Consider the following 20,820-nt stretch of genomic DNA (forward strand, 5'->3'; position numbering starts at 1 on the left):
ACGCATGAAGAAGCTCCATGTTGATGGATCTTTGGACTCACTCGTTTTAAAAAGTTTGAGACATGCGAACCATGTTTGTTGGTAGATATGCATGAAGAAACTCTATACAGATGGATCGTTTGGACTCACTTGATTTTGAATCACTTGAGACATGCAAATCATACCACATGGGCAAGATGACTGAAAGCCTCGGTTTCAGTAAAATGGAACTAGAAAGCAACTTGTTGGAAGAAATACATTTTGATGTGTGCAGCCCAATGAGCGCTGAGGCATGTAGTGGATATCGTTATGTTCTTTCTTCACAGATGATTTGAGTAGATGTTGAGTGCATTTACTTGATGAATCACGAGTCTGAATTATTGAAAGGTTCAAGTAATTTCAGGGTGAAGTTGAAAGATCGTCGTGACAAGAGGATAAAATATCTATGATATGATCATAGAGATGAATATCTGAATTACGAGTTTGGCACAAAATTAAGACATTGTGGAAATCGTTTCACAACTAATACAGCCTGGAACACCATAGTGTGATGGTGTGTCCGAACATCATAACTGCACCCTATTGGATATGATGCATACCATGATGTCTCTTATCGAATTACCACAATAGTTTATGGGTTAAGCATTAGAGACAAGCACATTCACTTTAAATAGAGCACCACGTAATTCCGATGAGATGACACCGTATGAACTATGGTTTAGAGAAACCTAAGCTGTCATTTCTTAAAAGTTTGGGGCTGCGACGCTTATGTGAAAAAGTTTCAGGCTGATAAGCTCGAACCCAAAGCGGATAAATACATCTTCATAGGACACCCAAAACAGTTGGGTATACCTCCTATCTCAGATTCGAAAGCAATAAGGGATTGTTTCTAGAATCGGGTCCTTTCTCGAGGAAAAGTTTCTCTCGAAAGAATTGAGTGGGAGGATGGTGGAGACTTGATAAGGTTATTGAACCGTCACTTCAACTAGTGTATAGCAGGACACAAAGAGTTGTTCCTGTGGCACCTACACCAATTGAAGTGGAAGCTTATGATATTGATCATGAGACTTTGGATCAAGTCACTCCCAAACCTCGTGGGATGACAAGGATGTGTACTACTTCAGAGTGGTACTTAATCCTGTCTTGGAAGTCCTGTTGCTAGACAAGAATGAACCTACGAGCTATGGAGAAGCGATGGTGGGCCCGGATTCCGATAAATGGCTCAAGACCATAAAATCCGAGAGAGGATCCATGTATGAAAACAAAGTGTAGACTTTGGCAGAACAGCTCGATGGTCGTAAGGCTGTTGAGTGTAGATGGATTTTAAAAGGAAGACGGACAATGATGGTAAGTATCACCGTTAAGAAAGCTCGACTTGTCGTTAAGATGTTTTCCGACAAGTTCAAGGAGTTGACTACGGTGAGATTTTCTCACTCGTAGCGATGCTAAGAGTCTGTTGGAATTATATTAGCAATTACTGCATTATTTATGAAATCTTGCAGATAGGATGTCAAAACATTGTTTCCTCGACGATTTTCTTGAGGAAAGGTTGTATGTGATACAACCGGAAGGTTTTGTCAATCCTGAAAGATGCTAATAAGTATGCAAAGCTCCAGCAATCCTTCTAAGGACTGGAGTAAGCATCTCGGAGTTGGAATGTATGCTTTGATGAGATGATCAAAGATTTTGGGTTTATACAAAGTTTATGAGAAACTTGTATTTCCAAAGAAGTGAGTGGGAGCACTATAGAATTTCTGATGAATATATGTTGTTGATCGGAAATGACGTAGAATTTCTGGAAAGCATGTAGAGTTATTTGGAAAGTGTTTTTCAATGTAAAACCTGGATTAAGCTACTTGAACATTGAGCATCAAGATCTATAAGGATAGATCAAAATGCTTAATGGTACTTTCAAATGAGCACATACCTTGACATGATCTTGAAGGTGTTCAAGATGGATCAGTCAAAGAAGGAGTTCTTGCCTGAGTTGTAAGGTATGAAGTTAAGACTTAAAGCTCGACCACGGCAGAATAGAGAGAAAGGACGAAGGTCGTCCCCTATGCTTAAGACATAGGCTCTATAGTATGCTATGCTGTGTACCGCACCTGAAGTGTGCCTTGCCATGAGTCAGTCAAGGGGTACAAGAATGATCCAAGTATGGATCACAGGACAGCGGTCAAAGTTATCCTTAGTAACTAGTGGACTAAGGAATTTTCTCGATTATGGAGGTGGTAAAAGAGTTCGTCGTAAAAGGTTACGTCGATGCAAGCTTAACACCTATCCGGATAGCTCTGAGTAGAGATACCGGATACATATAATGGAGCAACAATTTAGAATAGCTCCAAGTAGAATAGTTATTTGGAGTAGCTCCAAATAGAACGTGGTAGCTACATCTAGGAGATGACATAGAGATTTGTAAAGCACACACGGATCTGAAAGGTTCGGACCAGTTGACTAAAACCTCTCTCACAAGCAACATGATCAAACCTAAAACTCATTGAGTGTTAATCACATAGTGATGTGAACTAGACTACTGACTCTAGTAAACTCTTGGGTGTTAGTCACATGGCGATGTGACCCGTGAGTGTTAATCACATGGCGATGTGAACTAGATTATTGACTCTAGTGCAAGTGGGAGACTGTTGGAAATATGCCCTAGAGGCAATAATAAATTGGTTATTATTATATTTCCTTGTTCACGATAATCGTTTATTATCCATGCTATAATTGTATTGATAGGAAACTCAGATACATGTGTGGATACATAGACAACACCATGTCCCTGGTAAGCCTCTAGTTGACTAGCTCGTTGATCAATAGATGGTTACAGTTTCCTAACCATGGACATTGGATGTCGTTGATAACGGGATCACATCATTAGGAGAATGATGTGATGGACAAGACCTAATCCTAAGCCTAGCACAAAGATCGTATAGTTCGTATGCTAAAGCTTTTCTAATGTCAAGTATCATTTCCTTAGACCATGAGATTGTGCAACTCCCGGATATCGTAGGAATGCTTTGGGTGTATCAAACGTCACAACGTAACTGGGTGACTATAAAGGTGCATTACAGGTATCTCTGAAAGTGTCTGTTGGGTTGGCACGAATCGAGACTGGGATTTGTCACTCCGTGTAAGCGGAGAGGTATCTCTGGGCCCACTCGGTAGGACATCATCATATGCGCAATGTGACCAAGGAGTTGATCACGGGATGATGTGTTACGGAACGAGTAAAGAGACTTGCCGGTAACGAGATTGAACTAGGTATCGGTATACCGACGATCGAATCTCGGGCAAGTAACATACCGATAGACAAAGGGAATTGTATACGGGATTGATTAAGTCCTTGGCATCGTGGTTCATCCGATGAGATCATCGTGGAACATGTGGGAGCCATCATGGGTATCCAGATCCCGCTGTTGGTTATTGACCGGAGAACGTCTCGGTCATGTCTGCATGTCTCCCGAACCCGTAGGGTCTACACACTTAAGGTTCGGTGACGCTAGGGTTGTAGAGATATTAGTATGCGGTAACCCGAATGTTGTTCGGAGTCCCGGATGAGATCCCGGACGTCACGAGGAGTTCCGGAATGGTCCGGAGGTAAAGAATTATATATAGGAAGTGCTATTTCGGCCATCGGGACAAGTTTCGGGGTCATTGGTATTGTACCGGGACCACCGGAAGGGTTCCGGGGGCCCACCGGGTGGGGCCACCTGCCCCGGGGGGCCACATGGGCTGTAGGGGGTGTGCCTTGGCCTATATGGGCCAAGGGCACCAGCCCCAAGAGGCCCATGCGCCAAGAGAGAAAAAAAGGGGGAGAGTCCTACAAGGGGAAGGCACCTCCGAGGTGCCTTGGGGAGGATGGACTCCTCCCCACCCTTGGCCGCACCCTTCCTTGGAGGAAGGGGCAAGGGCTGCGCCTCCCCCTCTCCCTTGGCCCTATATATAGTGGGGAAAAAGGGGGAGCAAACCAATCTAAGGCCTGGCGCCTCCCTCTCCCTCCCGTGACACATCTTCCTCCTCCCGCAGCGCTTAGCGAAGCCCTGTTGGAATCCCGCTACTTCCACCACGCCGTCGTGCTGCTGGATCTCCATCAACCTCTCCCTCCTCCTTGCTAGATCAAGGCATGGGAGACGTCTCCCTTCCGTACGTGTGTTGAACGCGGAGGTGCCGTCCGTTCTGCACTTGATCATCGGTGATTTGAATCACGACGAGTACGACTCCATCAACCCCGTTCACTTGAACGCTTCCGCTTAACGATCTACAAGGGTATGTAGATGCACTCTCCTTCCCCTCGTTGCTGATTTCTCCATAGATAGATCTTGGTGATACGTAGGAAAATTTTGAATTTCTGCTACGTTCCCCAACAGGTACATACCCTCAGCCCCGAGGGAGAACTACTCCCTCCTCGTCATGGAGAGCACCGGGATGATGAAGATGGCCACCGGAGAGGGATTCCCCCTCCGGCAGGGTGCCAAAACGGGTCTAGATTGGTTTTCGGTGGCTACGGAGACTTCTGGCGGCGGAACTCCTGATCTATTGTTCTTCGAAGTTTTTAGGGTATATGGGTATATATAGGAGGAAGAAGTACGTCGGTGGATCTCCGGGCTGGCCACGAGGCAGGGGGGCGCGCCCAGGGGGGTGGGCGCGCCCCCACTCTCGTGGGCAGCCCGGGACTCTCTTGGTCTATCTCCGATACTCCGTGGGCTTCTTCTGGTCCAAAAATAAGTTCCGTAAAGTTTCACGTCAATTGGACTCCGTTTGATTTTCCTTTTCTGAGATACTTTAAAACAAGGAAAAAACAGAAACCGGCACTAGGCTCTGGATTAATAGGTTAGTCCCAAAAATAATATAAAAGTGAATAATAAAGCCCATAAACATCCAAAACAGATAATATAATAGCATGGAACAATAAAAAATTATAGATACGTCGGAGACGTATCATGCATACATACTAACAGTATGCAGTAATGATCAAATACAATTAGAAATTACTTCATAAGAGCATTAGAGTGGCTAGTCCAACGAGTCCTACCATCAATTTCGACTACACCCAATCCGCCAAAGATTAGACCGGTTCCGTTGATTAGATCAATCCCAGTTTCCAAAAATCCATTAGACAGATTCTTCTTATGCCACAAGTAATTCAACGCCCCTCAAATTCTAGTGAAAAAAGCACAAAATGTGATCCATTTCAAACAAACTTGCACGGTAGGACGTGACTAAGGCAACACATGAGGATGTTTGGATCCGAATGAGGAACACCAACGCATCCATCTACATGGACCCGAGGTTTTCGCCATGCATATGCGCATCGACAACACATGCCCATGGAACCACCGATACTCAAGACTGTGCACGCACATATGTCGGTTTCAATCCAATCTAGTATATATACAATCGGTTATGACCATCACAGTTTGAATCACCCGAGATTCATAGGTACTATTCTTATTTATCTGAAAGAGCAGATATTTTGAAAAGACAAATTTAATTTAATTTATATGTTCACTTGGTTTCCTGTACTTGAAAACTTTATCGTGCATGACAAAGGATTTTATGGAAAAGGGAGCTAATGTTTGTAGAATGTTCATCAGGTTTTTGTAGATGGGTACTTAACGACGCACGTGCATTCCAAATTCATTCTAGCTACTATGCTCAATGTGCGTCACCGAGAGTTTTCTAGGTCATATCATAACCTTGGTCATCGTCATTGATTGCTACTCTGTTCAGATCGTACACTAATCATACACCGATACACGCAAATGTGTAAGATCAAGATCAGGGACCCACGGAAAGATATCACAACACAACTCTAAATACAAAAAAAGACATAGAAGCCTCATATTACAAGTTAGGGCCTTGAGGCCTCAAGTACAAATTCTCAAATACAAATGAGTCAATGGAAGCAACAATATCTAAGTATAGACTTAAGTTAAACAAGGTGCCATAAGATGGCTAGCAAAAATGGGGATACATATTGAAGAGGCGCAGGCCTCCTGCCTGGGATCCTCCTAAACTACTCATGGTCGATGCCGGTCTTCACGTAGTAGAAGACACCGTCGGTGTAGTGGTAGTCGTCGTCGGTGGTGTTTGGCTCCTGGGGTCCGTCATCTGGTCGCAACAACCGGGTATAGGGGGAAAAGAGGTAGCAAAGCAACCATGAGTACTCATCCAAAGTACTCGCATGACTTACATCAGATGTACACTACAAATGCATCGGTATCAATGAAAGGGGTAGTATCTGTGGACTATACTACAGAATGCCAGAATAAGAGGGGGAAAGCTAGTCCTATCGAAGACTACGCTTCCGGCGGCCTCCATCTTGAAGCAGTGGAAGAGAGTAGCAAGTATAGTATCAAGTATCAATGAAAGGGGTGTGTTTTATTAAGTACCCGGTTCTAGTTGTTAGAGGTCGGAATACAACTCCAAGCGTCCTGTTACCATGGACACGGCTATTCGAATAGATAAATCTTCTCTGCAGGGGTCCACCACATTGCCCAACACGCTCGATCACTCTGGCCGGACACACTTTCCTGGGTCATGCCTGGCCTCGAAAGATCAACACGTCGCAGCCCTACCTAGGCTCAACAGAGAGGCCAGCACGCCGGTCTACATCCTCAGTGATGCATGGTTCTTGGGCCCATCGCCTGTTGCACTCCTGCACATTGCGTAGGTGGCCGGGATCAGTCCTGGCAACCCACACTATAAGGTGGTGGCTTTACGCGGACCACCCAGGCGCGCGCTGCTCAGTAGCTGACGTTTGGAAAGCTTCGGCTGATACTACGACGCTGAGTGTCCATAATTGTCCCCGCGTAGTTGGTTAGTGCATATAGGACAAAAGACCAACTCAGATCAAATATCCAAATCTCATTAAGCGTGTTATTTTGAACTCAGATCAAATACCATGTCGCTCAGCCACAACGTATCACTCAGGGGGGGGGGGCATCGGGAACCTAGGTCCACCACTACCTGGATGGAACCACCTGTTCCTTCAGCCCCCACATTCGTGAATCACTCGCGGGTACTCTACGACCCGACCTGACTTTAGTCACAATATCAAGTATAATATGTATGTGTGTATACACCTGTGATCAACACCCGATGTGATCACTGCCCGATAGTATAGCATGGCAGACGGACAAGATGTAGGGCCATTGATGGAAATACTAGCATTTAGGATTGCGGGCAAAGTATCAACATTAATAGCAAAGCCAAGCTATGCAGCAATATAGGATCAACCGATAAGCAGCAACAGCTACACTACTCTAATGCAAGCAATAGAGAGAAGGAGTATGCGGTATCAGGACGATTAAGGAGGTTTTGCTTGCCAGGAAGCTCTGTAGAGAAGGACGGGTCGTCAACACCGTAGTCGAATGGGGGGGGGGTCCACCAATAGTCTCGGGGCCGTATTCAGGATCGTCCCGTTTTTGTGTGCAACTTTCATGTAAAAAGTATTTTTCATCTGAGATACGGTTTATATTATATTAATTTTTAAAGTTTTAATTCATTTTCAGGATTAACAGATTTAATTTAATTGAAAAACAGAATTATAACATCATCATGAGGTCAGCAGTCAAAGTCTGTTGACCTGGCCAAACTGACGTGTGGGTCCTATCTGTCACAGAATGTTTAACCTAATTAACATATTATTAGCTTAATTAGATAATTAGTTTAATTAAATTTAATTAGTTTAAATAAAATAATCATTTAATTCACTAATTAATTATTAGTTTTAATTATTTTTTCTTTTCCTTATTTAATAAACAAGGGCATGGGGCCCCCTTGGCAGTGGCCCATCTGACCACGGGCGAGGCTAACGGGCACGACCATGGGCACCCGCTGGGGCGAGCCGGGGCGCTGTCCCCGGGCGCAGCCAGCCGGGGCTGCGGCGAGGGGCACTGCGGGGTGGAACCGGGCGGCGGCGAGCAGGGGTGCAATTCGGGCACGGCTGCCTGTTCGGAGGAAGGCGGCGGGGCACTGGCTATGGCGAGCTGCAGCGGGTCGAGGCCGTGGCACGGAGATGCAGGCCAAGCCGAATCGCACGGGGCAGCGTGACGCGTGGGGGGGGAGGGGACGCGGGCGGGGGGGGGGGGGCGCAGACGGGTGGCAGAGAGATCGGGAGAGTGGGGTAGTGGGGGTGTTCGCCAGGGTTCGGTGGGGGAGTAGGGGGTTATGGTGGTGCGCCTCGGTCGGGGTGTGCCGGCCAGCTCGGCCGGGTGTAGATTTTTTTCTCATTTCTTTTCTTTAGCTTTTGTTATTATTTTCTCTTCTTTTATTCATTCTTTTTTATTTTATTTTAGTTACACTTTTTAGTTTAAAATAAATTACATAACTAGTTCCTTAATTAGTTGAAATAAATATACTACTGCCACATTAATTCTCACACATATATAAAATAGTATAATATTTTATAATTCATAAAAGGCATTTAATTAATTATCTAAGCTACTGTTTTACTTATTTGTGCACTTAAACATTTTATAAAAAATTTGTTTTGCCACCATTATTACCCATGATTTATTTGACACATCTAGAACATTTTAGTTTTAATGTTTGAAAACTTTTACAGTTTGAATTGATTTTGACTTTGAATTCAAACGGGATTTGAATCATCGCGAGATTAATAACGGTAACCGAGGTGCCATGGCATCATTAGTAGAGGGTTACTGTAGTTTAATTATCCGGGCATTTACAATGACCTTGGATTGCGATAAAACCAATCGTCTTTACTGCCTTATGAAGCATAAAACATTTTTTTTACTTTACTAGACTTTTAAACTTAGAACACTAACAGGTCAAATTTTATATTTTAAAGGTTTTTATTTTAATAAGTAAGACAAGTCAGTTAATTCATTAAGGTTATGTTTATACAATGTATCAATGGCCAACTCTTATCTTAGTACAAGGTTCTCTCGGAACAATTATTATTTATTTCAAGCTATTTTGGATCTTTCTAAATCTTCAAAAAGAACTAAATTCTGTAATGAAATGGGAGGTGCAGCATGGAGATTGATACTGGGAGCAGCTTTGTAGCAGCTTTCCAATATAATCCATCTCTAGCTCATTCGTACAAGTACCAGTTAAAAAGAAAGCTCTGTAAACATGATTAATTTCTAACCGAATAGTGCAACATAATTAATATGTGGTGTCAATTCTGTTGCAAAAAAAATTCATCATCGGTGTGCAGCTGCAATGTACTCCCTCTGTAACATAAAATCAGACATTTTTCGACACTACGAGAGTGCCAAAAAACTTCTTATCTTAAGTTATAGAGGCAGTACTACTGTTGATATAGTTGAAGCCTCCTACTGGTCATGTAGAACGTATGTTTACTGAGATTTCATAAAAACAGTTTACACATGTATCAAAACGTGCACCTAACCCAACAGAGAAAGTGCAGCACAAGCATCAAAACTTTCTTGGTTCTCACATTTTACTGGAGCTGATAACTTCCAAAATTTACAGTTACATCAACACGTGATTTGCCAGTTATAGTAAAATAGAAGAAACTAATCTTGGTGCCAGGGTGGGATGCAACAAGAAGCTTTTGGGAGGGAGAATACAAATTGGTCAATGGTTGTTACCAGATGGTTCACCAATCAGAGAATAAAAATTAGCATCCTGTTCATCACCAGGCAATTAGAAACTAATTATATCTTATCGGGAATCACCTCAGCACATGAGCTGATTTTTTGTAGGCAACGCTCAACTGATGACAGGACGCTCCATGCGACGGTATGTATCATAGATTATCTCTGCCATTAGATCAAGGTGGCATTGACCTGGTATATATTTTTAGCCAGCTCAATTGAGGAACTCACCATTTGCTTAGCAGCAAATAAATAATACTTTATCAAGATGGCATTGACCTGTCATGCATGGATTATATCTGCCATCTGCATCGATCTTAGCTGTTCATGTCTGCCCTGAAATCAGTACTAGCAACACTGGACAAGTGCAAAGCTAAGTCTCCTGGGCTAAGTTAGGCTGTAGGCTCTAGCACAACCCGTCCTGCGGGGCAATGCTTTCAGCCCGCGCGACCTCCGTTGTTCGACCTTGCCCTGCCCCTAGATACTCGCGGCGCTTGCTGGAAGAAACAATCAAATGTTGCGAACCTCTAATTTTTATTGCTCCTCTACTATCTATTGCTTTACCAATTTCATTCTGACAGTATTTTCTGCTCGTTGTGTTACTGGTTCGCTCAGCTTGGCTGAGGGGATTTCAGCTGTTCACCGCTCACTCCGAAGTATGAGCCGCCAACCCCTTTTGCAGGTGCTGGTTACCCTGCTATGTTAGAAGGGATAGAGAGGGATGTATCATCGGTGAAACGAGCCAATGATGGCCGGGCTGTGCAACTTGACAAAGCTCATGGTTGGCGTGAGTATCCCTGATCCCGTCACCAGCCAATCAACCAGCATCTCCTCCCCTCCCTCCACCCCTCTATATTAAACGCCTCCCCTTCCATCCTCTTCCACATCCAACTGCAGTACCTCTCCTGCCGCTGTTGGCTTTCCCACCAGTTGTGTTCACCCAAGCATCCAAAGATGGCGCCCAAGCCGGCCGAGAAGAAGCCAGTAGAGACTGACGCGGCGGCGGAAGCAACCAAGCCAGCGGAGAAGAATGTCGCGGCGGCAGAGGCATCCAAGTCTGCCGAGAAGAAGGCCCCGTCCGGGGAGAACCCCATTACCGGGACATCGTCGCGGCCGGCGCTGAGGAATTCCTTCGTCAACGACGTCTTCGAGAGGGTCGCCTCGTAGCTTGGAGCGCGACGGCAAGAAAGCTTCGCTTCCTAGTTCCTACCCCACGAGATCGATCATTCCTCGTGTTGATTTCTTGGAGTGTATTGACTATCAAGTAATAATGCATGGCATCTATACTTATTTGTAATATTTCATCCGTTCCGAAATATATAAAAGCATTATGTATTTCATCACAAAGCTTTCTCTAACCGTCAAGACGTCAAGCATGCAATAACAATTAATCATTTTCTTCATCGCGATATGTTAACTAAATTCAGTACTTCCTAGTCAAAATGTTTTTATATTTCTTTACAGAGGGAGTACAATGTACGTATATATACGTACTAGTGGGAACCTTTTGTTTCTTGCGGGGAGTGGGAAGGGCAACTTGCATGCATGGGTGCCGTGCCACCTATGTATAAATAATCAAAATTTTGCTGGAATAAAGGCCTAATCGTTGCTTCCCAACGATAGGGGACTTGTTGCTGCCTCCACCAACTACGACCTGAGCACGAGACAAGCTTTTTTATTGACATGGGGACAAGAGGGACAAGAATAGAGGATGGCTACGATGGTGGTGCTCCGCCGTGCTTAGACATCCGCTTCGGTGCCAGGCCAACAGCTCCAGAAGGCACTCGGGATCGGCCAGAGAGCACAAGGATGGGAGCTGGTCGTGCTCGTGTACTGGGTGCTCAAAGAACATCGTGGACTCTGCAGTTGTGCTTAAGCAGGGCATGGTTTCTCGAAGAAATTAACGCGGTGGATTTTGTGCGGCAAACTAAGGTTTTCTTATGCCAAATGTTTTTCTAGAGAACAGATAACAGGGCATGATGACCCTGCTTTATAGACAAAGCAAAAAGTTCAGCTAGCAACCTATGTCAACATAATAGCACCGAAAAACATATAGAGGGCAGCACTAGGTGCAAAACAAGTGCAACTGCTTTTATTTCGAACGCGAAAATGATTGACGGGTCACGGTACACAAACGAGGTTGTGTGCTCTGCTTACACTTGAACGTAGAGAAAAAGTGAGATAATGAACTAGTTATAGCTAAGGAACAAGATACTATTAGTGACCTTACATGACAACAATGGCCCCGCTAATTAACCTTGTCGACGCATGACTTCATGCATTTAGGGAACTCCGGGCCCTTCTTGCGGATGCAGAGGTCATAGCAGTAGTCTTCTCGGTTGTAGCTCAGGTGGACGGCGGCGTCCTCTTGCTTCCTGTTCGCTTCTTCTTCTTCTTCTTCTTCTTCTTCTTCCTGGCCGGCGCGCTCCGCCGGCATCACCAGGAGACCAGCTCCTCCTCCTACTCTTTCTTCCTCTCCTTCTGCCCTCCCACGCACGGTATTCCTGAACCCCAAGTAGCATTCACGGACGCAAGCCATGCAGCATTCCCTTGCTTCCTCTCTTCTTCACGCCCGACTCCCTCCCTGACGAGACCAACTCCTCCGCCGCCTCCTCTTGTCTCTTCTTCTCCTGCCCCCCTACGTGATGCCAGACGCAGGCCGGCACCGCTGCTGGCGCTGGGACTTGCCCTGCACCGTCTGTAGCAGTATATGTAGTCCTGCTTGCCGTGGCACCTCTCCTCGCAGTACCAGCCGGGCAGGTGGACGGTGGTGCCCCGAAGAGCAGAGCTAGGCCTAGGACTACAAACCACACAACAACACTGCCGCCACTATTGCTCTTCTTGTTGGAACACATACCCACACCCATGGCTAGCTAGGTGGCTACCGGGCTGGCTGCTGAACTATGCTATGCCTAACAAGTCACACACACATATATAAAAGAGGCTGGCTGGCTAAGCTATGGATAGAGGTTCCTCTGATGATTCTGATCCAGAGTTATCGATCTGATTAGCTCATATCCGACATCTGCACGCCTGAAATTAATGGCCGTGCACGAGCCTGCATACATATGTGCTTTTCTGTTTGAGAGACATTATGGAGCGGATGCGCGCGTGTGCATAGTACTATCCAGTTGCTTCAAAATGAACTTTAGGTACTGTACTAGATACGACTAGATTAAAAGAAGCATTTACATACTCTCCTACATCAATAATTCATGCACACAAGTAGCTTCAGTGAACAAATTACTACCTCCGTCCTGATTAATTAGCTCCCTCATTTTGGCTCATATTTTGACCATGATATATAACTAACATATAAGTTATATGCAACAAAAATAATATCATTGAAAACTACACTCAAATATGAATCCAACAATATAGTCTTTGGCGATATAAATTAAGATTTTGCTAGTCAGATATGCGGTCAAATTTTGATTCAAAATATGACGAGGACTAATAAACCCAGAACGAGTTGATTCTCCACGTGGTGAATCGAGTGACTCGGGTGGTGTTTGGTTCTCTAGTTCTAGGACTTTTTCTAGTCCCAACTAAAAAGCCCCTAGTCCCTAAAAAGTCCCTCCATGTTTGTTTCCAGAGACTAAAAAGTCCCTAATCCCTTCCTAGAGATTATTAAATGACCATGTTGCCCTAGTATATAGAAAAATAACAATCAAACAACACCATAGGGTGGCGGGCCAATGGATGCATGGAGGGGCATTGTTGAAAAAGTCCCAAAAAGACTCTCCTTAAGGGCATCTCCAATAGTTTGTATGTTAGCTTGTTGGTAAAATATGCCATGTCATCAACCAACACCTTAACATACAACAACTTCAATGGGTTGTATCTATTTTGCCCAATAGGATGTGAGATAATAAATGAGGTGTTCTCTCATTCTACATTGGAGCTTGTGCAATGGGTGTTGGTTCATGTACATACAACCTTCCTCTCTTTCCTCATTTATTGTATGACACATCATCAAAAATCCTATGTGACAAAGTCTACCAACAACTATCTTCCCCAAATGCCTAGTTTAGTGCCTAAAAAGTCCCTTCCGTTTGGTAAAAAAATCTTTAAGAGAGACTTTTTCTAGTCCCTACACAAAAAAGTCTCTGCGAACAAACACCCCCTCAGCTGCTACAGGATCCTCTAATGAGTTTTGCCCACCTTATCTACTACTAGCATCCAGCCGTCCACCACATGGGCCACACGTATTGATCCAATCAGCTCAGATCCGACATCTCCGGGCGTGCAATGCACGAGCTTCTATTAATGTTTGACTGACACACGATTGCTATGCTTCCTCTGTTAGGGACAAACTCTGAAGCAGATATGGATGTGCATACACGGATCATATACCACCTTGCTCTTTATGCAGTGTACATGTATATTAATAGCCACTTGCCTCCGTGCAGCAGAGCTCATCATGTAAAAAATCATAATAGGAAAGGGTAAAAGGTTGACACACATGTACGAAAATGATAACAATGTAATATGAAATATCTTGTAAAAAAATCATTTATACATGCTACCACTGCTTGCATGTATTATATCTCCACAAAAATTTCCTTTTTATGCAACTCATATATTAAAAGCATCTCTTAGTGAAATGTTACACATATATATCTATATAGAAGTAGAATATTTTGGTTGTTCCAGGCTAGCATCACGTTTCCGCCTCACTTACCTTTGACCCTGGTGGTATCTTGTTTTTAGTCTTTTTACAGTACATCACACTACCAAATTGAATGTGCAGTATTAAGTTAGATCCAATGGTTGATATATATCAGCTGAATTTGGCTGAGAACAACTTCGTAATTTCCCTGTGCTTAGATTTGTGTCCACAAGGCCAGGACAATCCATCGAGCTGGAAAACGAAAATTAATCGATCGCCTTGGTATGCCCTCGCCTCGCTACAAATTAACCCCAATCGCACCGCTGCATGTTACAGTTGTGTCGAATATAGTGTATAAGGTAGGTTACAGTTGGACTTGTAGTTGTATTGTGTTTTGATAAGATATTATGTCGTATCCAAGTAGGACACTTGTATCCTAGGCCTCTCATATATAGCGGGGGTAGACACACGATGTAACCTATGCCAACATAATAGCACCGAAAAGCAGGGGAAGCCGGCGGCATGTGCCGGTGTCCAGGGCGACCGGGTGCGGTATTGTAGCGGTGTGATGGGGAGGAGCGCCCATAGTCCGGCCCCATAGATGTAGCCATATCGATAACATCGTTAACAAATCTCAGTGTCATACTGTTGTGATTGCTTGGTCCTCGATAGATCGACGGAGCATCTCGAATTTATTCTAACAAGTGGTATCAGAGCTAGGTCGTTTGGAGGCTATGAATTGTTGATCTAGAGAAAGGAAGCATCGACAAAAATCTGCAGGAAGAGATTGTGATGCGGGAGCAAATATCGTCGGCGAGTTATGATCCAGAAGCAGAGTTGGTCGTGTTTGGGTTTTCAAGCAGCAATCGGACACGAGCAGGCATAGGCATTGTGCAGCCACGCACGCGTGACCCAAGCCTTAGCGGGCAGCAAGGGGCGAAGCCCAGGTAGTGCGTGGCACTTAATCCAAGGCTCGGGCGTGCAAGGTTAGAAAGATGCTGGAAGCTACAAGGCGTACCATATTTGTTTTGAAAAGAAAAAGAGGACCGAGTCCTCATGGACGACGCAAGGCTGTAGATCTAATTGGCAGAAGAAAAAAGATCATCACGTCGGGCTTCCATCAAGAGGCGTTGACAGAACAGGCAATTGCTAGCATCGGGAAGTTTGAAGCTAAAGATAATTTTTCACAAAGTCAGCCGCATGAAGAACCAGGGCGCCAATGGGTACCGGGTTTGAGGTGGGGAAGTTTACGGAACTGAAAACCTTGGGTTATGGCAGACAAGGGTGAAAAATTTCTTGGCACAACAGGGATGCTTGAAGGCGTCGCGGGAAGTCAATTTCAGCTAAGATGGAATTAATATGTGATGGATGAAGATTCTTGGAAGACAATTTGGGAGCCTTGAGCGTGTCATGCAGCCGGACAAGTTCGGCTGGGTTGGACTAGGCAGTCTGACGGATCGACGCAAGTCGGTTGGTACAGAAGACGATGGTGGGATCGGCGACAGTGACATAGGAGCGTGATGCTGATGGTGACCGACTTCTAGGCATGGAAACACGTGGCACATGCCCGAGGCTTGTGCGGCTTCGACAAGACTATGGTGTGGGGTTGATTCAAGGTGGTGTACACACGAAGCTTGAAGACGACGGGGCGCGAGGGTGGACTGATCATCTACCATGGAGTTATGTTAAAGGTGAAGCTGGAGTCTGGAGGACTTGACTCGGTGCTAATTGAGGGGCTACGGCGTAAGTGCACAGAGAGTCGAAGCCTATTCAGCGGGAAAATCGAGGGACACATAATTCGGACTGGAGCCCAGTGGTCTGATGGAAGCGTGAAACTCGTCATCGGTCGGTGATGATCAGTGGTACTCTGCAGTGGGGGTTGAGTGGTATGGTTTCGCGACCCTTGAGACTCGACCGGGACAGTGGAGGCTCGACGCGGTAATAGCGGCGAGGCGTGCGGTATGCACAGGGCATGGAGACGGGCCAAGGCTCTGGTGGACATACATGTGGTGAGACAACTGCAAATTTGACTTGGGAGGACTACAAGCAACGGCAAAATTCCTTCATGTTTCAGACAGACGGTCAAGAAAGGAGCGGTGATGTTGAGTTCAGGTAACTCTTATGTGTGACACCCAATATGTGAGTTGTTCACTTTCACGCAGGTCAGTGATCGTTGTGTGATGGCGTTGGACTAATACTCTGGAAGTTGGGAGCACGGACTACAGTATAGAGGAATTAATTTTGCTCGAGTGTTGACTATGGTCAAGAAAAAAAAGTGACTACAAACGTTGCAGATGGAGTCATATGAAGTCTTTGAAGTAGCAGCGGTACTTACGGGATAAGCTCAAATCCAATGTACATGGAAGTTTGACGCACTAACGAATTCAAGGTGGTGGAGAATATTCGCCAAGATGGAGTTTGTTACAGTTGTGTCGAATATAGTGTACAAGGTAGGTTACAGTTGGACTTGTAGTTGTATTGTGTTTAGATAGGATATGGTGTCGTGTCCAATTAAGACACTTGTATCCTAGACCTCTCATATATAGCGGTGATAGACACACGATGTAACCTATGCCAACATAATAGCACCGGAACGCAGGGGAAGCCGGCGGCATGTGCCGGCGTCCAGGATGACCGGGTGCGGTATTGTAGCGGTGTCATGGGGAGGAGCACCATAGTCAGGCCCCGAAGATGTAGCCATATCGATGAACCTCGGTAGCAAATCTCGGTGTCGTGCTGTTGTGATTGCTTGGTCCTTGGTAGATCGACGGAGCGTCTGTGATTTATTCTAACACTGCATGTGAGTGCCGCAGCACGCCCCTCACCTCCTTTTGCGCCGCCGCCGAGGTGGAAGGTTGACGAAGTGGACGACGCCACAGCCACTGCTCCTGCTCAGCGTCTCCATTTTCAACATCATCAATGAAGAAACTTGTCATCCAGAAGCATGTCATGCAAAACTGCACTACGAGATATCAACCAATCATCCTCACAACACCGCTGATGTACTGTCATCTCACTACTAGGAAAAGGCCTACTAATGGCGCACCAGTTTTACCTACTAATGGCGCATCACTGGTGCGCCATTAGTATCACACCACTAGTATTTATTACTAATGGCGCACCACTGGTGCGCTATTAGTATATAACACCATGCGCCATTAGTATATCTTCCAGGGGCCATATTTAACCATGTGCTTTGGCACACTAATGGCGCACTGCGGATGGATGCGTCATTAGTATACTTGGCATACTAATGGCGCATTGTTTGGTGATGCGCCATTAGTATACTTTGACATACTAATGTCGCACTCTGTAGTGATGCGCCATTAGTATGAATATTAGGTTTTATTTTTTTTACTTTTATGATTTTTGCACAGGTTACAAAATATATTATTTGACAGAATATAGACAGTAGCACACAGCAACAGCAGATTCATCGAATACAATAGAAGATTAGTCTCCGAATACAATTTATCATATTAGTCTCCGAATTCAAAAGACCGAATAAAGATAAAAAATTACAAGTCTCGAGACCGCGAGTATCGAGTTTGTCTTCACATTACAAGTCGATATCGATCATCTAAAATACCATCACATAGAAGAGAGCTGCGGTCATCACGATGAGCATCATCGCGATGAAACTGGTCTTCATCCGGTTCCTCCAACGCTCCCTCCTCTCTCCCGCTAGATAGCGGACGTATCTAGATTCCGCCTTCGCCCTAGTGGTGTACCCTTTGTAACTGTTACCGCTGAAACGATGAACCTGTCTCCGACACTCCTTCCAGTCATCGTAGACATCAGGAACCTTACCCTTGTACACGACATACGACGGCATCTCTATGCACAAGCCAAACAACAGACAATACATACATAAGCAATATATAAGTATGCAACAAAAGGATCGGAAGAGAAAAGCAAAACATTAATAGCACGATTCATGGTCCTACTAATAAATAGCATCGATTACATCTAAGTTGAACGACTATCCAAACCAAAGAGACATACAATTCATTATAGTTTAATTACAACATGAGCCAATCAATGTTTCAGAACTGCACATCACTACTTTCGACTCGACACATGGACAGGAGCGTGGATGAAGCCGCCGTCTGTCGTGATGGTCATGAAATCGCGGGCATTGTCAGCCTGCATTTGTAGCATTCCGTCTATCTCAATGTTGGACGGTTGATATCTGAGGAAGAACTGCCCCGAGGTATGAAGGACATCTTGATGGATGATGTCCCCAAACTCCGACTGGATGCGAAAGAATTCTTGTCTGATGTCCGCGTCCTAGATTGCCGACAAGCTCGCGGCCCAATCTTTGAGATTATTTGGTAGCAGAAGGTGATGATGGTCCCTTACGATCGCCCGCATGTGATGGAGGGCGTAGTAGGCATCCTTCCGACCGCCAGGCGGCTGCTTGACGCAGCAGAACGTCGTATTGTGGGCAAACACGTGCTTGCCATACTTACGAACTGCCCTGGTGAAGGTGCCTCCAGATTTGGCATAGCCGGGGAGAACATCATCAAGAACTTTCTTGATATTTGTGTAGTCTATCTTGGAGTTACGGTTCGGGTCGAAATACATGGCCATGGAATATTTCGGGCTTAAGAGGATGAGTGTGCAATGTGTGTCACCGCACAGAACACAGAATGTTAGAAAAAAAAGAACGATCGAACTCTAAGAAATCATATGTTACGGGGCGGTTAAGGGATGACTTACTCGGGAAACTAAGCCACAAGGAAGTTATCCTTATCTGGGTTTGCCAGAATGACGTCTTCGAGGTGTGAACTCGCGACTTTGCGGTCCCCAGCGCTGCTCAAGAGCTTGGCACGCATGTAGAAGGGGTCGACGATCACGATGTCCGGGGTCTTGTCTCTAATGATCCGCATCTCCATACTCAGCGAAAACAGCCGAACGAAGGTGTAGTGCAGCGGATGAAGGTTAAACATAGCAAAGATGTCATCAAACCGCAGGACGATCGTACCCCTGATGTTGCCATCCACAAAGCCCTTGCCCTCTGGCACCTTGGCCACGAAAACCGGGTATGCCACATCATTCTCTCTGAGACGCCGCTTCTCCAAAGAAAGAACACTGTCATGCAGACTCCGCATAGCACCGGTTGCAGCATTGAGCATATTTGTCGGTAGCATCGCCCTACCCGCCACATGCACCCTCCTCGAGATATCCTTAGGTGAAGGTGGCTCGTCCTGAGCACGGATCGTACTCGGTGCCGGCTGGCTCGCATCGGCGGCCTTTTTAGTCGTCCGTTTTCAGCCCTTCTTCTTGATCTGCTGTAATGGGACCAAGTTCTGCTCACAGACCGCCTTCTTGAGCGTGTTGGGGTTGATAATATTTGGCACCTCCGCTATATGAGGCTCGGTGAAGGCGGCAGCTGGAGGCGTCTCCTGAGAACTGAACGCCGGACGACGCCTGTTGCAATTGGGTTTCTCCGCCATACCAGCTAGATCGCGGTCGTCTTGTTTGGGTTCTTGAGAAGGAGGCCCGCAGAACTCGTCACCGTACCCATGTTCAGCAAAGTACTTATCGACGTTGGTAAATGTACCATTCTCATTGTCGTCGTCGTCCGGATCCTGTGCCATAGGGATGTCCGGCATGTCTGGTAGCGTTGCGGCGTTCTTGCCATGGCTTGGCGCCGGCACGACTGGCGGTCTTGTCTGTGGGGTGGTGTCCCCCGCCCCCAAACGAATCTGGCTCTTCGGCCAAAGCAGGGGCCAGCTTACGCAGGCGCTGAGGGTCATCTCATCTTCTTCGTCGGCCCCAGCGGGTCGAATCGGAGGTAACAGCTCGTCGCAGCCTGGCAGCACCCGAACCACTTCAAGCCTATACATTATGGGTGGCATCGGATTACCGTGGAACACGGGGTTGCCCGGTTGAATGATTCTGCCCTTGGCGACATCGACCAACTCGCCGCCCACGAAGTGCAGGAGAGTGCAAGGAACGTTGGCGGCGCCCTGCGAAAACATGTAGCGCGTCAGGGATGCCCAGTCAAAGGCAAGGAGATGAAGTCCTCGGCCGAGAGGCTTAGTTACCGTGATGCCGTCGAGCTCGGCTAATGTCGAGGCACCGCCGACGGCGGGCGTGCAACTGACGGAGGGGCCGCTTGCTGGCGAGGTGCCGGCCGGCGTACACCCGGGTGCATTAAGCTCCAATGCCGGCGTCGGAGACACCAATACCGCCGCCGCCGGAGACACCAATGGCGCCGCCTGCGCGTTGTGTGAGTTGCTGGCCGTGAAGCTGGGAATCGGGGGCGGCCCCTGTTGGCCACCTGCAATCCACGTCGTTATCCCATGAATCAAGGTAGGCATAATGCTGGTAAGCGTCGATCCCAGTTGTTGTTGCACTTGCTCTTGGACCATCTCCGGAATCCGCGCCACTTGCGCCTTGAGTGCTTCAACCTTGCGCGACTGGCTTTCCGAGCTGGTCTTTTTCTCCTTTCGCCCACCAGCGCCATAGTATGACGACCATTTTGTGGACAAGTCTTTGCCGGCCACACGACCAGCTGACGTCAGCTTATTGAGCTTATCCCTGTTTTTCATTACGTTCAATGCCCTATTCAAAGGGGTGTCGAAAGGGGAGCTCTGAGACGACCCCGCGCTACTGCTTTCTTTGTCC

Source organism: Triticum urartu, chromosome 6A (assembly GCF_056163025.1).
Source record: "Triticum urartu cultivar PI428250 chromosome 6A, HENAU_Tu73, whole genome shotgun sequence".
Lineage (NCBI taxonomy): Eukaryota > Viridiplantae > Streptophyta > Magnoliopsida > Poales > Poaceae > Triticum > Triticum urartu.